This window comes from Mya arenaria, chromosome 3, assembly GCF_026914265.1.
Source record: "Mya arenaria isolate MELC-2E11 chromosome 3, ASM2691426v1".
Lineage (NCBI taxonomy): Eukaryota > Metazoa > Mollusca > Bivalvia > Myida > Myidae > Mya > Mya arenaria.
In genome coordinates this window covers 27,821,426-27,842,089 of record NC_069124.1, presented here as the reverse complement: position 1 = coordinate 27,842,089, position 20,664 = coordinate 27,821,426, and the positions used below count along the sequence as shown (strand labels likewise).

At 34.1% G+C, this 20,664-nt stretch overlaps 1 pseudogene; it reads right to left on the bottom strand.

Annotated features, from left to right (window-relative positions):
* LOC128225914 (uncharacterized) overlaps positions 1 to 20,664 on the bottom strand; it is a 41,425-nt pseudogene that overhangs the window by 11,780 nt on the left and 8,981 nt on the right.

Here is a 20,664-nt window from a genome sequence, read left to right as displayed (position 1 = left end):
CCGCCTCCCTGGCTTTCAGTACATATCTCCTTGATAATGCGGGACTTGTTGGGCTTTAGAAACTATATTGTCATTATAAACTTTAACGCTGTTGTCAAATAAATCCCTATTATTCGATATTGCGTTAGAAATTTATCGATAAAGTATACGGAAATAACATTGCCTCAATAAGTATTCATTATTTCGCTTTTTTACAATTCTCTTTGAGATACATATTCAGTTAAATGTCATTAAATGTCAATATCAACGTCAATAATTCCGTAACAATACTTTTGAGTAGAAATTTATGGACAAAGAACAAAGACATCATTATATGTTATTAAAGAATATTAATTATCAATAAGACGTAACATTTGATTTAGTGCTGTTATTACCCTGATTTAGGGAAATAAAAACATAAGGAATGGCGCAGTTCGATATTGAACAGCACTGAAACATTGTTATCAAAGAGACATGATATCGTTAAAACATAAAGAATTGGATTCGATAAATCTTTAAAGTAGAAATACCTTTTGCAGTTATTATCATTTCGTTAAACAAACAGATATTGCGAGAATTACAATTGCAATGTTGTATCAGATATTTGGATTTTGTTTCTTCCTGCGATTATTTTTGATATAATAAATGGATGCTAACGATTGGTATATCTTTGCATAAAAAGGGCTGCACCATGATCTGCATTACCAGTGTACGTAAACAAACTTATATCATCCGTAATCTTATACTTTGCTGTAGGTTTTTTTATTAACCTTGGCAGATATTTATACAATAAACGAAATAGTCCTGACAATTCGAAAGCTGCCTTCTGATTGATTAGTGATCTCACGCTATGTCTAAATCTACAATTTAAACATATTAATACTACTATATGGACAAGTCCAGCTGTCGAAATATCAATACTCAACCATGTTAAGAGGCACATGTTAAGGGCCGAAACGACAATTAACTAGAAACACAAACGCATAAACACCTCATACACATATACATATAACATAGACGGACCACATACCCATTCAAATGCTTCACCGATACATGATTGAAAATGATTCAAATATTCAGTAGCCAACATCTATATTTTATATTAATTGTTGTAGGAGTTTATTGAAAGTACCTTGCTCGTTTATTTATCCTCTGCTTACAATGAATGAAACAACATTTTTTATCAAATCTAAATAACAATATACTTTATTTTACCACAGCGCAACACTGGACCGATATACTAAGAAATGAGCCGCGTCGCGCGATTTTGGGCCTTCGGACATAATTATAACAAATGAAATAATCATTAATAAAAATGCCAAAAATAATGATTTTTTCTATGTAAATCAATTTCTTCCTGACTTCTTTCTTTTTAAGGTTTGTCATTGGTGCATCATTTTCTCGATAATTTATGACCATTGGTTTACTCATGTTTCCATAGCAACCATGGAATTCGTCCCGGCATATTTTGACTGGATTGATAGTCTGTGTTTAAAACGGCCAAATGTATTAAAAATACAAAAATGATTCATTATTTTTATTTTTATTTATGTTCCTTAAAGATTCTGTGATAAGAAAATAATTTAAATTTTAAGCTAGTTGTAATATTGATAAAATAATTTTGCACGTCATTCGAATAATGCACTTTTATTACGACGTCATTTAAATGACGTCAAATTTAGTATTCAAAATGCGCATTACATGATCTCACTTGTAAACACGTAACTTACGCAATTTTAGTGATATCAACATGAAATTTTCAGAATATCTTTCTGTAATTACATGGCATTCAAATACTTTAAAACATTGTAATAGCAAAAATATGTCCGAAGGCCCGAAATCGCGCGACGCGGCTCAAATAATATTGTTTATGCTTTTGTTTAATATTCAGATTATTATCGTTTGCGGGTGAAAAAGTAGCGAACCAACATATAACCTTCAGCAATGACCAACAGCATTTCAATAACTGGTAAGGCAGACATTATCCCTTTGGGTTCCGGTCTGGAATCAAAGAGGACTCGTCGGGGAACAGAGAAGAGATCGACCCGAACAAAGCTTTTATAATAATGAATGATGAGACTCGTATCAGTATGGGTCATACGACTATGTCAAGTCTCATCCGTAAGGACAGGTTTCCAAGTGATCAGTTTCCAAGGAGGGTTCAGACATGCCCAACACAGTCAAGTGGACAAGCACATCACAAACTTTGAACTACGAGAAAACATGTTTATAATTAAATGGTGACAACAGCAAAGTGTATAGGCTGCAAAATACTACTTAACACTGCACTTCACAATAAGGACAATTCACAATTAAAACTAAGCAGTCACTGTCTATGATCAAAGTGTACCAAATATACTGAAATACTTTCCATTACGCTAGAAAGCGTATACTTTAATAGTTCCGTTACCCGTAGTTTAAGAATTCAATTACATTGTGTAAGCAAGTTCCAGTCACATTCGAGAAGACCGAGGATTAAATTGTTCCTTTAATGGCTTATTATAAAATGGAATGTAATGCAATCTGTGCGTTTTAATAATTGCGTTTAAAGATTGCATAAGTTCATTTCTTCTATTCGATTTCGAAATCACATAAATGTATGCAATTTATAAACATTCGTGAGCATACATTTCAGTTTTATGCTTTAAAACTCCACTGTATTTAACCTTATAAAGAATCAGATCGTTTATAGAAATGTTATACATGCATAATTACACTGCCTAATACATTGTTGAATCATTACATGCATACTTGATAACAATTGTAAGAGAACCATGTACAAAAAAGCGCGTGTATGTTTTGCGTATTGTCGAATACTCAAGCGTAACCAATTCTTGAAGGACCATCGGGTTTCAACGAGTGATGTCAAATATTGAATGATTTATAGATTATAGCTGTGTACGTGTTTTTGTTTGTAAATAAAATGCTGCATTGCATAAAATAAGCAGTCATATTAGCAGGAGTTAACTCTTGCTGCTTCAATGGTGCTTTATATTTCTAGCAAAATTATTTTATGATGTGTTTTGGGTTACTTGTTTTATCAAACTGTGTGTTACAGTCATGCTAATGTTTGGATTCCAAAATGATTTTTTTTACAAAATAACGTTCTTTATCTTTGCATTGCCAAACCAAACCATCCCTCCGCCAGCACTAAAGGTTTGATATGAATTGCTTGTTTCATGTTCACATTTAAAAATATATCATATCATTATATATTTTTCTTTTCTAGAAAAAAATAGTTTAAAAAAAATCAATTTCACCGAAAACCGTCACCATTTTGTCTGGGTAGATTTATACGTCTTTCCAGAGCAAGAAACGAATTATAATTATAACCAAAAGGAGAAAAGAACGCTCATATTAGTTTCTTCCCTGTTGGCAAACACAAAAGTAAGGGTCGGATACAAAGAATTGGATAGGTAGAGAACTAGAAAGCATCATGCTATTCTGCTATATGGTGCAATAAGTGTTCTTCTGTCGGAGATCTGTCTTTTATAGTGAATTGTTTAAAAAAGATGATATCAATCTATTGGCCCTGGAGGACATTTTTAGTTTTGATAACAAGATATTCATCTTGTTATTGTAGAAACAAAGATATCACCTACGAAACTGTTTATCCCCATCCCATCAGTGTTTTGACTTACATGATAGAACTTACCTTTATAATTTCTCTATATAACCGTTGTTTATTTTGTGTTGATATGATCCCATACCCTTCTAGGCAATTTCCCATATTTTATGGTCGTGTCACCCTTATATTGGACCTTACCTCGACGTTAAGCTTTACGAACCCATGTATTAACAATAATATTATATGATTTCCCTTTGTTTTACATGGTTACTGTTATTGATTTCTTTGTCCACATAAAACTGCTTTGATAAATATTGGGTCAAATGTGGGGCAGAGTACCAAACTAAAAGATTTAAACTTGAATTAACTATTGGTTCGATTACCGTTCCACGCCCGTAACCCCAATTTGTATTAATTTATTTAACTGAATATGTAGTCTGTCTATTTTGTTTTGTTACGTTGCATGCCTATCGTTGAGTGTAAGTTATGCCTCGCACCTCGTGCATCTTCATATGATCTTTGCTTTTTTTTCACAGAGCTTGTTTAACATGAAACAGTGTAACTGCGAAATTGTGCTCAACGTTTTGCAGCCATATGATATTATATAGCAACATTGAATGCCATTTTCTTCTTAATTGAAGGTAAATCTTTTTAGAAAGTACCTTCAGCGCACGCCTGTGATGATGGATCGAAAGCCAATGCCAGAAAATGTTTGGTCTAGTAATAAGGATGAGAAAAGGTGTCCGCCTCGCATCAAATAGATGGATCGATCCGTGCCAAGGTTTTTTTTCTTTCATAGCCTCTCACAATTAAAACTAGTACTAGGCCATATTCAATAAACATCTTAGTGAATACTTTTAACTTTGTGAGATTTTCGCAATTTTGACAACGATTGTTTTAAATACCCGCTGCTTTTCATCAGATTTATTCATATGCATGTATTGTACCCTAAACATTGTTACGTTATGTTAAAACGTCACGACGATATTGGAAGAATAAATTGTGTAACCAGTTAGAGAAATATTATTCTATTATGGATTTGCATATGGCAAGACGTAGGCGACATTAATACTTTCAACAAGCAATTTAAACTTCGCTTAATCGACTGTATGACTCAGGGATGGCACTACACCGTTAATACATCTTCAAGATGCGATCTCAATAAACATGTTAAATCCTTACTCAATCCGGAAAAATATCTTTCCATAAACTTGTCACATAAATTTGTTCGTGCGGTGTTCAAGTCACCGGTTAAATATCGAAGTTGGCCGGCATCTTAACATAGAAAGAAATGAGAGAATATGTGCGTCCTTCCTAATCAACGAGAACAGGCTTTTATTAGAAAATGAATTTCATGCGTTTTTCATATGCCCGAGGTTCTCTACTGTAAGAAATCAGTTTTTATATAGCTGGTACACGGGTCGATCTGACCTACATGCCTTTTGCAGACTCCTGCAGTCAGATACTAGTTAAGTTATTAGACAAGTGGCAATATTTATCTTTTCCTCGTGACAATTTGTATTAAGCAATGACACCACTATACTGTAATTAATGATGTATGTATTTTGGGCCGGAGGCCTTTATGTACTAAATGAAGTTGAGTTGAGTTGAGTTGTTTACACCATTTTCTTGCTAATTGTCATATTTTTAGTGTACAAGCATTGTTCGTTTTTCTTAAAATCTGAATTAGAAAAAACTGTTTTTCACAAACTTTACATTTGTTACCAAGATGCTTATTAAATACGGCCCCGTTTTTCAAACAAGGAAATGTAATCGAGAGTTATCTGATAAGCTATGCGCTTTCGTCATGATCGAGTTTCAATTAATAAGTAAAAACTTGAATATTAAACCAAGCAGCCAATCAACGGGAGACAAAACATTATCCGCATTGGAATCAAAACAGCGTTGATTAATAGTTTGGTTACAGCATTGAAAATGTCAGCGACAACATGGGAGTATACATGAGACACCTCTCTCTAAAACATCGGTTGTTACTCTGTGTGTGTATACATGCTCAATTATAATTTTAGCAAGAATGCCTTTTCGATGTTAAGCAAATTGGTACTGAGTAAAAAGAGTTTTCAACATAATTCATAATATTTCTTAGCAAAATCGACAGTTAACCAAACCATTTTTTCAAAAATTAGTCGTAGCTTGGAGAAAGGAAGCACAATGCTTTCCTTGATGTACATCAACTCACTCTAGCGTTGTCAATCCGTCTCACGAAACGCGTTAATCCGTGAATATTGTCTATCGCCCCTAATTAAAAGGGAAACCATATCCAAATTACCAGACATACACCCAACCACAATCAGAAAACCGGATGTCCTAAATGGAAAACAAAATTTTAATAAGTCTGCTTTAGTATGTATAATTTGAAATGTTTGATATGTTGGTGTGGATTTATTGCAGTCTTCTTTTGAGTGTTGAATGTCGATTGTGGCAAAATGAAGCATACAGTCGTTTCCATGTTAACAGCAGCATTCCTTCCCTGGAAGATTGAGGTTGTGAGTTTCTGTTTCGCTAAACATTCAAAGGCGATCACCTCAACATTGTCAAAAAGTATATCTGAATGCATGAAAAACCTGCTTGTTTTGTTTTGTATATTTAGTGTCATTCGTTGAGTTTGTTTAACTCTTAGGCCTACGCCTTTAAACATGCTTTTCGGCAATGTTTGTTTTCTGGGCGTGTCCCAGGAGGTTCATTTCATTATTATATAGTAGTTTTAACAAAACGTCGACAGTAAAGCAGATCCTGGTGACATAAACGCAGTTGCTCTATAGGGCCTTCTTTTTCCCAGATTTTTGTCAATATCTGAAACGAATTGGCTCCCATTTGTCACACATGTGAAAAATTGAATCTCATTTTTCACTCAATACATTTGCTGTAGAAATTGAGATCGATGCATGTTTTTTTTCATGTGATAAGTACTCGCATTCTTCTCATTTAAATATGATCGTCCGGTATTTCCAAATATTTAGCTGCAAGTCAGAGTCACAGCTTGAGTTGAAGCATCCCATTCTTCATGATATCATATCTTTATCAAAATACAAAAACTGGTTTAGAATTGTCTCTCAAGCTTAAAATTTGAACAGGATAAAACCCGGAAGAAAAGGTGAGAGGGTTAAACGGTAGAGGTAGGTATGAGAAGAAAGGAGCCGATGTCAAATGCAGAAATAGAAGAAGAAGTGGGAAAAGGTTAGGAGAGCAACCAAGGAAGAGACGACGAAAAAGAAACAGTAGTGAAAGGGATGGATGACGAGGAAATAGGTCTGATAAGGGATTAAGAACAGAGGACAGGAAAGAAACCAGAGCAATAGAGAGACGTGTCAAGACAACCTTCAGAAAATAACTTATAGCGGAGCTTAAATCAAATCGGAAAAAAACAACAAAAAAATAATAATATAAAAACCTTTAGTCATATCAGCTCACACGGTCACATATAACACGTGATAGATACTCGCAACCAACCGTTATACAAACAACACATGAAAAAGACTGTATAAGGGACAACACGCACTCTAAACAATGCTTATAAGAGCTAATTTGGTACGTTCATGGTTATACGGTTGACATTTAAAACCGGGCTTTTTATGATATTGGGGCCTTTTTAACAATGTTTTTGGCTAGACGTTGATAAGAGTTTTCCCTTTAAAATGACAGTATATAGAGGTTGCTACGAGACACGAATTAAATCTTCATTTTTGTTGTACAAGAAGAAACAAATAGTGCAGTATTACCTTGTAAGTAACTTTTTTTCTTTTTATTTTCTGATGATATACACCATATCTCAAGCGTTTCCTATTAAGTTTTTCTTTTTCTATAGACAGACTGCTTCCCTCTCTTTCTAGAGCACATCTCTTTGGTTGTGATCTTTTGCCACGGCGTTGAAATTCTGTTTGGTGTACAAAAAAAACCCAAATATTTATACGCTTTGCGTTTGATATGTTAAACGTTCAACCAGATTAAACTGTAAATAAATGAATAACTAAATATTTCTGATGTTTAATTTATATTTTCAAAAAAATAACAAAGCAAAGTATGTGCGCAAACAGACTGTTGTAATCTAAGCTTGTTATGCTTAAGTCTAATAAATATTCTGTTATGTTCTGTTCTGTTGTAATCTAAAACATTGGTGTGTTCCTGTAATTAATTTATTCATAATTAATAACAGTATGCACTATTTATTTTGTAGATAACAGAGAGAAAGAAAAGCCAAGTAGCAAATTATAACAATACACATTATCAATGGCAAATGGATCCCGGTTAAACAGAGAAAATGCTTATAATATTTACACCTTCGTCGTATTTGTTTGACAATTAAATATTTATTTACTGTAATTTAAGCAAGGGGGAAACAATCGATTTTCTCGTCAAATATCTAAAAGACTTCAGCATATACAACGTTAGAAAATGTGTTTTGGATGTTGACATAGAAAATAACAGTTTTCAGATATTAACTGTCTTTTCAGCTTAGTTAAGGTGAACTATTATAGTTATTCATCCAATTTTTTTGAATGGAACACTAGATTATAGTTTGTTTAGGACACATAAAAACGTAAAACACGCGCATCTACAAGGAGATTTGCCGGTTACATTGCTATCACATTGAATGGCTGCCAACAGTCTTAAAATAATTATTTTATTCCACACGTAATTGCAGAAACAGAAACAAATAGGAACTCGAAGCCGGTTTTATTCCTCTCTATCGTGCATTCATAAACGGTAAATTTAACCTTGCGTGTGTTGCTAGGGGTTTTAGCAATAATCTATTAGCACACACTACGTCGATATCCTTAAAACGAAACGTCCATGAATACGTGAGATAGAATCCAAATGGAAGAGATATAAATACACTCTCGTGAATATCCATTTATGTCTGCCAAAATGTTTGATTGCGCCATCCTTCAGTCTTTGTTGCACTCAAATAGACATACGACATTCCCAAATACAAATTTTCATTTGTTTTTAATGAATTACACTGAAACCGCATCTCAACACACTTGGCATCTTCGGTTTTCGATGCAGAATGTTATTTATATTCATCGCCGTAAGGTGGAGTTCCATTAAAATAAAATAAAAGTTAAAGAAACTCACCATTTCCTCATTTCCCAAACGTATACAAATGCCTTGCTCACGCCAGATAAGTGACGGAACTACCTTGTACAATATCTATCGAATATAAAAACGCATTGTTCATGTAGTCATTATATTTGGCTCTTAAATCGGTCTTTAAACTTACAATTGGAAAATAATATCAACGTATCGACTTATTCGTCTGTCCGTTTACCAATGTCAACCGAAATGTTTTAATTGGGGGGGTCCTTAATATTACAAGGACTAAACAAAAACATTGTCTTAGAACTTCTTTGAGTGTTTTAAATAATTGCTTGTCCAATGAGATGGTTGAATGTCTTGCTGAACAGTAAATGTGTTTACGTTCTCGATTGGTTCCCTGTTTGCAGTTTATGTGTTGCGATGCAGCAGGAAAACCAAATAAGACAGTTTGCGACCGTTGGCTAATATTATTATAGAACACTGTGCCGGTTAATGCGTGTTTGTCCTGAACACGTTCAACTACATAAACATAAATTGACACTGCTTAACATCTGACTGAAATGTTACTTACTGCATATCTGTCGAAGGAATATGTTCGCCATATTTAACTACCTTTAAATTATTAGTACAATTTTGGCCGTTTAGGCGTGTACGTGTAATCACATAATGACATTATGTTCAAGAAGTAGAAAGACAACAATGGATGCAATAAGTGTTTGTATGGACTTTAAAATAAATATTATTTGTCGTTTATATTATATCTGCGAAATTAACAAATAAGAAAGTCTGGAAAATGGATTTGTCAAGCTCAAAAACAGTAAAAAGTGCAACATGTTCTAATTCGTCGGTAGCACCTGCTTTAACACTAAGCGATGTCCTATTTTTAACACATCACAAATATATCTTATGACCTCAAAGAAGTTAGACGTAAAACATTTCATATCTCATATACTGTATGACTTACATTTGTAGTCATCAGACAGCAATATACAAGAGAACTGGAACACCCTGATAACAAATAGCATTTATAGTATTTAATTTTATATGCTTTCAATACACAAATACACCCAACTTTGGCTGTGGTCTGATGCAATGACGTAATTATTTGTAGACCATTATACCGGTTGTCCTCATTTTTGATAAAAGGGGAGGCAGAAAGCTATTGATAATATATGATATGCATCAGCAGCCAAAGCATTTAAATGAATGGTTCCATTACCGACGGAGCTAAGCTACGTATTGGTGGTGCATGCCTGATTAGCGTCAACTCATCACATACGTCCTCCGTGGAATGACTACATTGATGTAACACGATGCTCGATTTCCTTCAAAGGTGTTTTAGTTTATTTATGATTTGTTTATCTGCGCAACGATTGATTCCAAATTGAGGGTGTTGATTTAGATGCCATTCCTTATCGATATAATAATAATATTGCAATAAATGCATGTCGCTCACACAGTGTTTCAAACAACTTGAATCATGTGAAATTTCCTGGATTATTTTTGTAGTTTCATCCTCAAAAGTATATTTCCGATCTCAATGATAACCGTTAACACGAAGAACACATAGTAGAAACAATTTGCGAAAAGGTTATCTATTTATTTTGTTATTTTTCATAACATCTTGAACTACGCCCAAAGCAGTGGTGAAGAATTAGTCTTGGATGGTTTATGTTTGCCGCACAATGCCGAGCCGGATCAAATGACAGACATATATACATTGACGCTGAACATTAACCACTTTAGCATACCATAGCTTTACAAATATAGTTTGTTTTATGATTTGCATCTGACGAAAAAAATGTTTCAAAACGTTCATCGTTGTTTTGAAAGATACTGATCATAGCACCCAATGCAAAACCACAATTATATGAGTATCGGTTTGGTTACTTAGTCGTTAAAAGGACATCAATCTGTAACGACATTGCCAATTAAGGATGATGGGTTTTCGGACATTTCATAATTCAATTACTATGACCCACGCCAAAAAAAGAAATATCTGAAAACTAGACTGCATCTTGATATATATATTTAGATCTCATTAGCCGATGAGGTGTTTGATATAATAATACATTAAGATTATTTCACATTCTCTTCGTAATACGGTGCTATAGTGACTTTATTTTTTCAATCGGTGTGTTTTCAGCAAACGCCATTGATGAAAAGTTATCTAATCGTGAATGACAAATGGGATGGTAGTATATAAGATGTGATTGATAAGCCGGCTCTTTTTTCATTTAGTATTTATCATTTTGTTTAATCTTTGTTTATTTACAACAAATGTGAATAAAGTTCTAATAACTTATACTGAGTCATTCTCTTTGGCACAATGTTGCGCGTGATTTTGTTCATGTGTTGTGGGAGAAACCAGAGAATCCGGAGAAAATCCACTTATCCGAGTCGGTGACTTCAAACCAAGCTTACATGCGCCTAGGCCGGGAATCTAGCCCGGGCCGTCTTGGTTAGAATAATGCTCTAATGCGATTAAGCACTAAAATGCAATTTTTTATTATTTAAAAAAGTGATGAGGGGTTTTATCCAAGGCTATCATATTATTTTGATGCTCACCAACAGGTTCTGACAATGTATCACGATCAATGTCATAACTTTGTCTAAATATTGGCTCATGCTATTTTGTCTTAATTAGACAAAACTATAGAGACAATTCCTTCCGTGTGTCATTATCCTAACGTGGTCTATTTTAAAGATTGGATGAGCTGAGGTGTATTAATGACACATGATAAGCCTAAACAACCAAAACATTTAAATGAATGTTTCCATTACCCACATACCCTATTTACGTAGTGATCCTTATGCTTGACTTCAGATAAGCTCTCCATGGAATACTACATTGTAGAAGCAAAACGTTCGATTTGCCTTAATTATATTTTCAGTGTATCTTTAACTGTTTCATCAGCGCAATGAGATACTGTGGATATTGTAAAGCATTTGACACTAAAGCGTATGTCCCCCAAAGTTGATTAAATGCACACTTGATTAGCAATTTATCAGCGGAAATTATATTTGTTTGATACTTAACAGCAGAGTTGACAATGTAAATCGATCAGTGACATAACGTTTGCTAAATAATAGTTCATGTTGTTTTGTCTAAATGGTATTATACCACAATTCATCTAACCAATTATTGTACGCGATTCGTCCAATTCAGAATATCAATATATGTCATATCTCTAATTGCATCTGTAGCCGTTTGCATGAAACGCCATATTTTAATTATAACTTATCTAGTGATAATGTAATCAATTTTTACATCCGCTTAAATTGTCATATCATCCATGGCCAGAAGAACGACATTTTGTCGTATTGGATTATTAATATTTGTTTCACAATACCGAGCAGGATATCAAACTGCACATTTCAAAGAGCCTTTCCAATAACTTGCTACTTGACAGATGTGATTTGATTTCAATATGAAAACATATTTTTATAGGATAAAAAAAAGTGTAATTCTGTGAAATTATGACCTTTATTTTGGCAAGAAAGTCGCGTCTGTTTGGATGCGGCCTTATAATTATTGTGTCATAAACCAACAACACGGTATGCTGTTATTCATGTCCATACAATTTCCGTTGCATTATTGATAAACTTTACTTACGTTATCTGCTATACCGGATTCTATTATCAATGTGAAAAATGGTCCTTACAAGCACTTGCAGTTTTAAACAATCAGGAACAATAAGAGATACATATATACACAGATATTTCTACATTTGTCCAATACCATTGATTTAATATAATAATATGTTCAGCGTTTGCTATGACATTATACATTTAATTGTTTTTACTAACTGGAAAAAGTCCTGATTTGCTTCCGACTGATGTTGACTGATGTTCAGCAAGTTGAACAGAGAAGTACCCTATGTCTTCTTTTAGTCCTTAGTCCAAGTGATATTTATATTTCTAATTATTAAGTTAGGCTAGTTATCTAAAACAGGGCTCTTTGATCTTTTTGAACATGTCATCATTTAATCGTGTATCGAAATAAGTGGATGGATATTGCGTTATATAAGTTGACAATGTGACTTTACATTGGTAGAAGTTGAAAAGTTGAAATACCTTGATGTTTCGGGGTTAGTTCCCAACAAATGACGAGGGTTTCGATTTATTTTGAAATGTTATTGTTACACTAGAGTTGTTATTTATTTTAGATACAATTTCTTGTTAGATCTGATTTTGTTCATACTGAATTGAATTGTTATTCAATATATTGAAGCTATTTTGAATTGTGTTAAACCAGAATTGGTTATCCTTTCCAAGATGCCATATAACCTTAAATGATTAAAAAAAGAGTACAGACCGCTGACAATTAAACGACGTTAAGTTCGCTTAGTAAGATGCCAAAGGTGTGTATAAACCAAGGCGTTATAATTTTTGATATCTTGGAGACTGATTCTGTCTAGTGGTGAAGACAGGCAAAGTGCATCATCCATTCCATTGTCAAACTAAAAGTGATATGATCCAACACTATGCCTTGAATGTGGCTAAACATTGCTCAGTGATTCTGTTCAATGTTAAATGCTTATGCATTTATTTTTTCTATCGAGAAAATATTAAATATGTAAATTAATTACGAAATCTTGCTGATTGGGGCAGTCAAAATATCGTTAGCCTAGACATTTCGTACAACACATCATTGCTTAGATAAACATAATCTCATAGTCTTTTAAAGAACGCTGGACATTCCTGCTCATTTTATGCACATGAAACGCAAAGAGCTGTATCCAGAGTAAGGTAGCGTTCCGATGTTAAACGTACTGATATTATTGCCGTAAAATAGTCTGACTCTGATATATCTTAGTCATCTCTATACCCTTTTTATCTGATGAAGGCTCGACCTGAAAATAATTAATTATGTTAAGTATGCTTCATATATGTTTCCGGTAGACCAAATTGAAATATGCTTACTTATGCCTGTCAATATGCACTTCACAGGTGGATGGAAATTACCACGGCTACATTTTTAATAACGATTGTGAAGAAAGTTATCCTAAGTCACTCTCGTTGGCACGATATTGCGCGAGAGTGTGATTTTGTGAGGGAAACCGGAGATATCATAGAAAACCTTTACCCAGCTTTGTGACTTACAACCAAACTCCAATGCTTCAAAAATCATATTTGCCATCAGATACCATTATTAGCCCATGTACCCTGAAAGGTCCTTTGGTACCGGCAATGGTTAATGGCTGCGTAAATCGAATCAAGTTTTGATCGCTTACAGTTAAAATCAGTGTATAGAATATGAACATTACTGATTTTGTTCCAACTTTAATTAAAAATGACGTTCAAGCCGAACTCTGGTCAGAAATACAGAAAGCACTCCTGATATGCCATTCACAGATATGGAAGCCATATATTGGTTACTTGTGTTCCGCATACCCCTTGTCTTAATTCATGGATTTAGCTATGACTCAACATGTTGCAACAGGAAAATGTGTATTCGCACGTCTAAAACCTATTCCTGTCCCTGAGCAAACCCGTAACTCATTCAGGGTTGTATGGCATAAAGCTATTACGAGGACAATGTTGGCTGGAACCCTCCATCTAATAACAAATTCCGATAACATATGCAGACCCCAAGCGTCTATGTTGAAAGATCTCACAAATATATATACAGAATATTGATAAGCGTCCTTGGCTCTGCTCTCACAGGACCTGCCCTGACATTTACACTAGGATTTACTATATACTTACACTTAGGTGTGCTCGATATTAGTGTTTGCATTGTACTCCTAGGGTATAATTTTCATGACACTTTGATACTAATTGGAAATTTTCGAAGTAATGCTAAAGCTTTTTACTTCCAGTAAATCGAACTTAATTCTCTTAGAATTGATACAATTCAAGTACTCTTATGAGAACTAGAGACTGTTTCTGGTTTGCAATTACTCCTTATTTACAATTTCATCTTTTACGTTCGACACTTTTTGTGACTTAAATTTGCGAAAGTAAAATTATACAGTTGAAGTACATAAACTTATAAAGACGTTTTAATTCAAAGAACGTTTTGAATGACGTTTACGGAGGAAAATTGCTTACACGAGCGTAGTTGGCATTTATCAAACGTACTGTTATGTCTCCTTTTATGTTGGTAACTATGCATAATATTCAGTATTTCTGTCTACATCAAGACACCAAACGTCAAGTACATTTAATGGTGATTGAGACAGGTCTGAATTGTAAACATACGAATGCTAAGGTCATATTACTTCCCTGTTATGACTAACATTACTGGAAAAATCAAAGGGGGCGTTGGCGGTGAATCGTCGTGAGTATATATTTGATATAAATATTTAAATATCCCATTTATTGAATTAAGGAAGAAATTGTTGTTGGGTGCTATACTTATCTTTGTTTTACATAACACGTAAAATATTATAGCAGAGAGCGTGTTTCTCTCTTATTTTTACGTTGCCGTAGACCCAAAAGTACAAAGCCATTTAAGCATCTCGTTATTGTTTTCTTCTACCAAAGTATTTACAAACTAATTGTAAATGATACGTCATTACTGAGTACCATACTAGTCAGCGCCCTCGCACATCGGCTTTCACTACCCGTTAGGGATCGTTTAAGTCCAGGTTTTAGAATTTGAGAACTGTGCCTGTGGGAAATACAGAGAAGTGTTGACATACTCCTCATTTATTCCTAGACACCCGATGTTTCGTTATGAAACAAAACAAACACACAATTTCATTTTGCCAATAACCGCAGTTTACCATCTGTTGGAATACTTTCTCAATTTATTTTCAAATTAGCACAATTATGTTTTTTTATGTGAGTCTCATTCTCCGATGAAAACGGCATTTTACACAAGAACGAGGCTTTTGTCGACTACTTTAAGTTGAAAGGTTGTTTGCTGAAGTAAACAATTTACAACACTAATGCAAGTATAACAAGTAATCTGTTTTACGACCACATACATGACAATAGAAAACATTTCAAGATTAATTGATAAAACCTAAATTACAAACAGAGACATTATTCAAAACAGAAAATGAATTCAGAACATCACAAATATCTATATATTCAATAGGGTATAACTAAGTTAAAGTAAAATTTCACATGTCCTTACCCTCATTACTGACTTTTCGCTCACCACCGAGAAAGTCAATTAAATTAAACAAAGAAGTGTTAACAAGGCTGAAAGAATTTGGTATACTGGTATACAGAGGTAAAAGGGCTGGTCGTCTCAGGACGAGGATCAAGGATTATAATGATGGTGTTCACTTGAAGAACTTAACACAGATAAAACTAGACAGAACAATTTATTTAAATGAAACAAGAAAAAGCAGGCTCAAATGTTCAACTGTCAATACAAGATCTATTCGAGGAAAATCGTCTGAACTACTACAGCATATTTTTGAGCAGAACATTGATCTTTGTGTGATTACTGAAACTTGGCTCCATGCTGATGGTGATGATGTTGTACGGGGAGAACTGTCATAGGATGGTTATCGTTTTGATGATGTCCCTAGACCTGAGCGAAAAGGAGGCGGAATAGCCCTGTTATATAGAGACAACTTAAAAGTGTCACGCAATTCTTGCAAAACTTTTGAGTCCTTTGAGTATGTTGAGTGGAAGATAAATAGTAACAACTTTGTTTTCCTGATAATTGGTATCTATCGACCGCCATACTCTGAGAAGCACCCAGTTACACAAGCAATGTTTATAGATGAATTCTCAGACTTGTTGGAGCAACTTTCAGTGATATCTGAACCTTTGGTGTTAATGGGTGACTTTAATCTCCACTTAGACAATAAATCAGATTGTTATACCAAACAGTTCATGAAGTGTCTTCACACATTTGGATTTGTGCAGAGAGTTAAGAGATCTACACACATCAAAGGGCATATTTTGGACTTGATTATTACAAGAAAAAGAGATAAATTCTCAGATGTAACTGAACCTCTGACTGACTATTTTATTTCTGATCACTGCTTCGTTAGTTGTAATGTTGAACAGTGTCGTCCTCCTCTACTTGTTAAAACTGTCAAAAGCAGAAACTGGAAATCAGTGTCAAAAGAAGCTTTTCAGAAAGACATCTCTGAATTGAATCTACTTTTAGAACGATCTTCAAATGTTGATGAGCTTGTTACAAACTTTACCAAGAGTACCTCAGATGTAATTGATAAGCATGCTCCACTCAAAGAGAGAACTGTTATTTGCAGACCAAATGTACCATGGTATTCTGGATACCTGAAATCCCTCAAGCAGTTTAAAAGGTCAATAGAAAGTATTTACCAGTCTGACAAATCAAATTTGATGGAAAATATTTACAAAAAGGTTAGAAACAGCTACACTACTGCAGTGACAACAACAAAAAATAGATATTATCAGTCTAAAATCAGTGGGGCAGAGGGCGATGTGAAAAAGTTATATGGGGTGACTGCCTGTCTGCTCGGTCGTACAAAGGACAATCCACTTCCACCGCATACTGATGATGTATCTCTAGCCAACGAATTTTTTTCAATTCTTTGTTGACAAAATTGCCAGGTTGAGAAATGACTTAGATAATATAACCATTGAGTCGGCACATATCGGGTCTGTATCATTAAACGAGCCTCTGGGTGGCACAATTTTGACTGAGTTCACACCACTCTCAGAAAATGATGTCATGAAACTTATCCAAGGATCAAAACCAACAACTTGTGAGCTTGATGTTATTCCAACACCAAAGTTGAAAGACAATCTTATTATTTTTATACCAGTTGTGACAGAAATTGTAAATAGATCATTATCACCTGGGGTGTTTCCAACAGAGTGGAAACGTGCTGTGATAAAGCCTCTATTGAAGAAAAAGGGTCTCCCTCTAGAACTTAAAAATTATCGGCCTGTGTCAAACTTGTCGTTTTTATCAAAGATCCTTGAGAAATCTGCCTTACAACAAATTACTCATCACATCGAAGTAAACAGACTTCTTCCGTCATATCAAAGCGCTTACAGAAAGGGTCATGGTGTCGAATCTGCAATGATGAAAATGTATTGTGATTTATTGGATGCTTTTGACAACAATAAAGTTACTATCGTTGTCATGATTGACCTCAGTGCAGCTTTTGATACAGTGGATATTCCAATTGTACTTCGAATTCTTCGGGAAGACTTTGGTATTAAAGGTATTCTTTTGAACTGGATAAATTTCCTATTTAACTGAAAGGACAATGAAAGTCACTGTTGAGAACGCATCTTCCAACACAGATCAGCTGCAGTTCGGTGTACCACAGGGGTCCTGTGCAGGCCCAGTTACTTTTACCATGTATATTGCTGCTCTGAACAAAGTTGTACAAAAATACCCAGCTGGACTTTATGGGTATGCTGATGATCATAAAATTGCTTTCAGAATTCAGGCTGGAAATGCACAAAATGAGGCGAATGTGCTTGAAATGCTAAATGATTGTCTCAATGATATAATTGTGTGGATGACAAATTTTAAGTTGAAAATGAATAACTCAAAAACAGAAATTATCATGTATGGCACTAAACATCAGCTAGCAAAACTTAACATTTCAGGTGTGAGTGTTGGTGGATCATCAGTAAAATGTGTTAATAATGTCAGAGATTTGGGTGTACATATGGAAAGTACGCTTAATTTTGACATTCATATCAGAAAAAAATGTCAGATTGCGCATGCTCAGCTTAGAAATCTGAAAGAAATTCGTAAACACCTTTCACAAAAATCAACAGAGATAATGGTGAACGGCCTTATTCATTCTCATATTGACTTTTGCAATGTATTATTTACCGAAATACCTGCCTATCAGATTAACAGACTTCAGAAAGTTCAGAACCAAGCAGCAAGAGTTGTGACCAACACACCATACGGTCATCCAACTACCGAAGTCCTCAAATCCCTTCACTGGCTACCTGTGAGGGCAAGAATTAAAATTAAAATTATGCTTAAAATTCTTGTCATTGTGTTCCGTATTATGCAGGGGACAGCTCCTTCTTATTTGAGGTCTTTGTTAAACCGTGTTCAGGGAAAATACAGACTAAGATCTTCTGATGACATTCAATTTATTGTTCCAAGAACCAGAACCAGAATTGCTGACAGATCACTTGTTGTGGTTGGGCCAAAATGGTTCAGTAATGCATTAGTCATCACTGGAAGTGCTACTCAGGATGCAATCTTGATTTGATGGATATTGATTATTAGCTGGGGAGAATTTTACACAACACAATTGTATCGTTTTTGTACATAAATTTAAGTCGTAAGTCATTTGTGTTTTCGTTTACAGATTTTGATACGAAATTTTGCAAAGTCAATTTTTCAAATTAATGCCATTTAAAATTCATGCGCTAGTTTCTGTTTTTCCAAACCGTTTAACAGCTAAAAACTGCAATCATGTACGCATGAATTATGCATAAATTATGTTTATTGACTAAAAAAATCAATGCAATCCCATCGATGCCTATCATAGGACTGTTGTAAAAGAGTAAATATGAATCATATTGACATACAATTTAATCCTATTCGTTTTGGAACCGTCCCCCTAACCAGACAATTTTTGTGAAATTCTGTCTTGTTTGTAACTTTCAAACTTTGTTTAAATATATCTCGTTACGAAATGATAGACATTTGGTTATAAATTGTGATCAATTTGGAAAGGAGCTTTAAAAAGACAAAGTTTGCTTGTTATATTATCTGTTTTGATTTTTGCAATTTTTGTTTTTCCAAAGACAAAAAAGACATGTGTATATTGTTTGTATTCGGAAACCTGTAGCATATGTGTTGTTCTTTTATGACTGTTGAATGTCATATTTCGTTGGAAGACTTGTCTTTATTTTTAACATTTTTTTAATTATCCCGGAAGAGATGAACTAATAGTTCTGAAATATACACAAATGATCAATGCTAATCTAAATACGTGTTTTTAATTTTATTTCATATGTGGTCCTTTTACCTACGTAGGTTTGATCATTGTTTGCAGAGACCAATTTACAATTTTTATGTCTGTACCGATATAAAAAAGCATGTTGAAAACGTTGTTGACAAGACATTCTATATCAAGTTTCTAAACTTAACATATTATTAGTTTTAAACATAACTGCTAATTGACGGACGCAAATTGTTTTCAAACGATTTGTCACATTTTTGGCCAGATTTGTTCTTTGTGTCATATCATAAAGTTTTAGTTGTCGTGATTAATTCTTCGTGTATAAATTTGAACGAGAAAGTAACATTAAGTAGACATTTCATCTGACATTTAAGATAAATATATTCTATTCAGTAATAACTTTAAACCGGACCAAGTGTAGGTATACATATTCGGATATTCCTTTACAAATTTGACTGCTTGCCCCCCGAAATACTTAATTATATTGTGGATAGACAGACATGATATTTACATATGTCTAATTACATGAAGTCAACATAAATCCATTTTTCCCCTAGACAATCACAGACCAGATATGTTTTATAACTATTCCAGGTCTATAAATGTCAAGACCCTGGTACTTGTGTGATCTTTATGGATCTCATCTTGAGAAAGTGTTTTCGTAAGCCTTGTTGTTCTTTTTATACAGTATTATGATTTGATTGCGCTACTACTGTAACTTTTAAAGTATTGTACGATTTACTCCATTGTGGCCATTATACTCCAAACCAGACCCATAGATCTATCTTGTTCAATTACCTTATATTTGAGGCCCTGCAACAAAATCATAAACATGACGCCAGACATAATATTATCAATCAATTAATATGCGTATGCAAATGTGACATCAAACTTGTCTGTGATCGCGTATAGAAATAGAAACAATATTTATTTGTTAAATTGGCTACATTGTAAATTGTTCTATTTATTTTCATTTATACTCGACGATTATCAGTTTGAGAAGCCTTGTTTGCGTTACCTTCCAGATACTCCAGTAATCGCAACTCGGTCTTTTAGTTCAGTATGCGTAGGTGCAGATTTGCCATTGCGTAATTTTGTCATGAGCTATTAGGACATGATTAGGACGTTCAATGCGTCTGGTATTATAACTGAAAACAAATTTGATGAGTGTTTATTTTATTTTTTTACAAGCATTTATAGCAATACAAT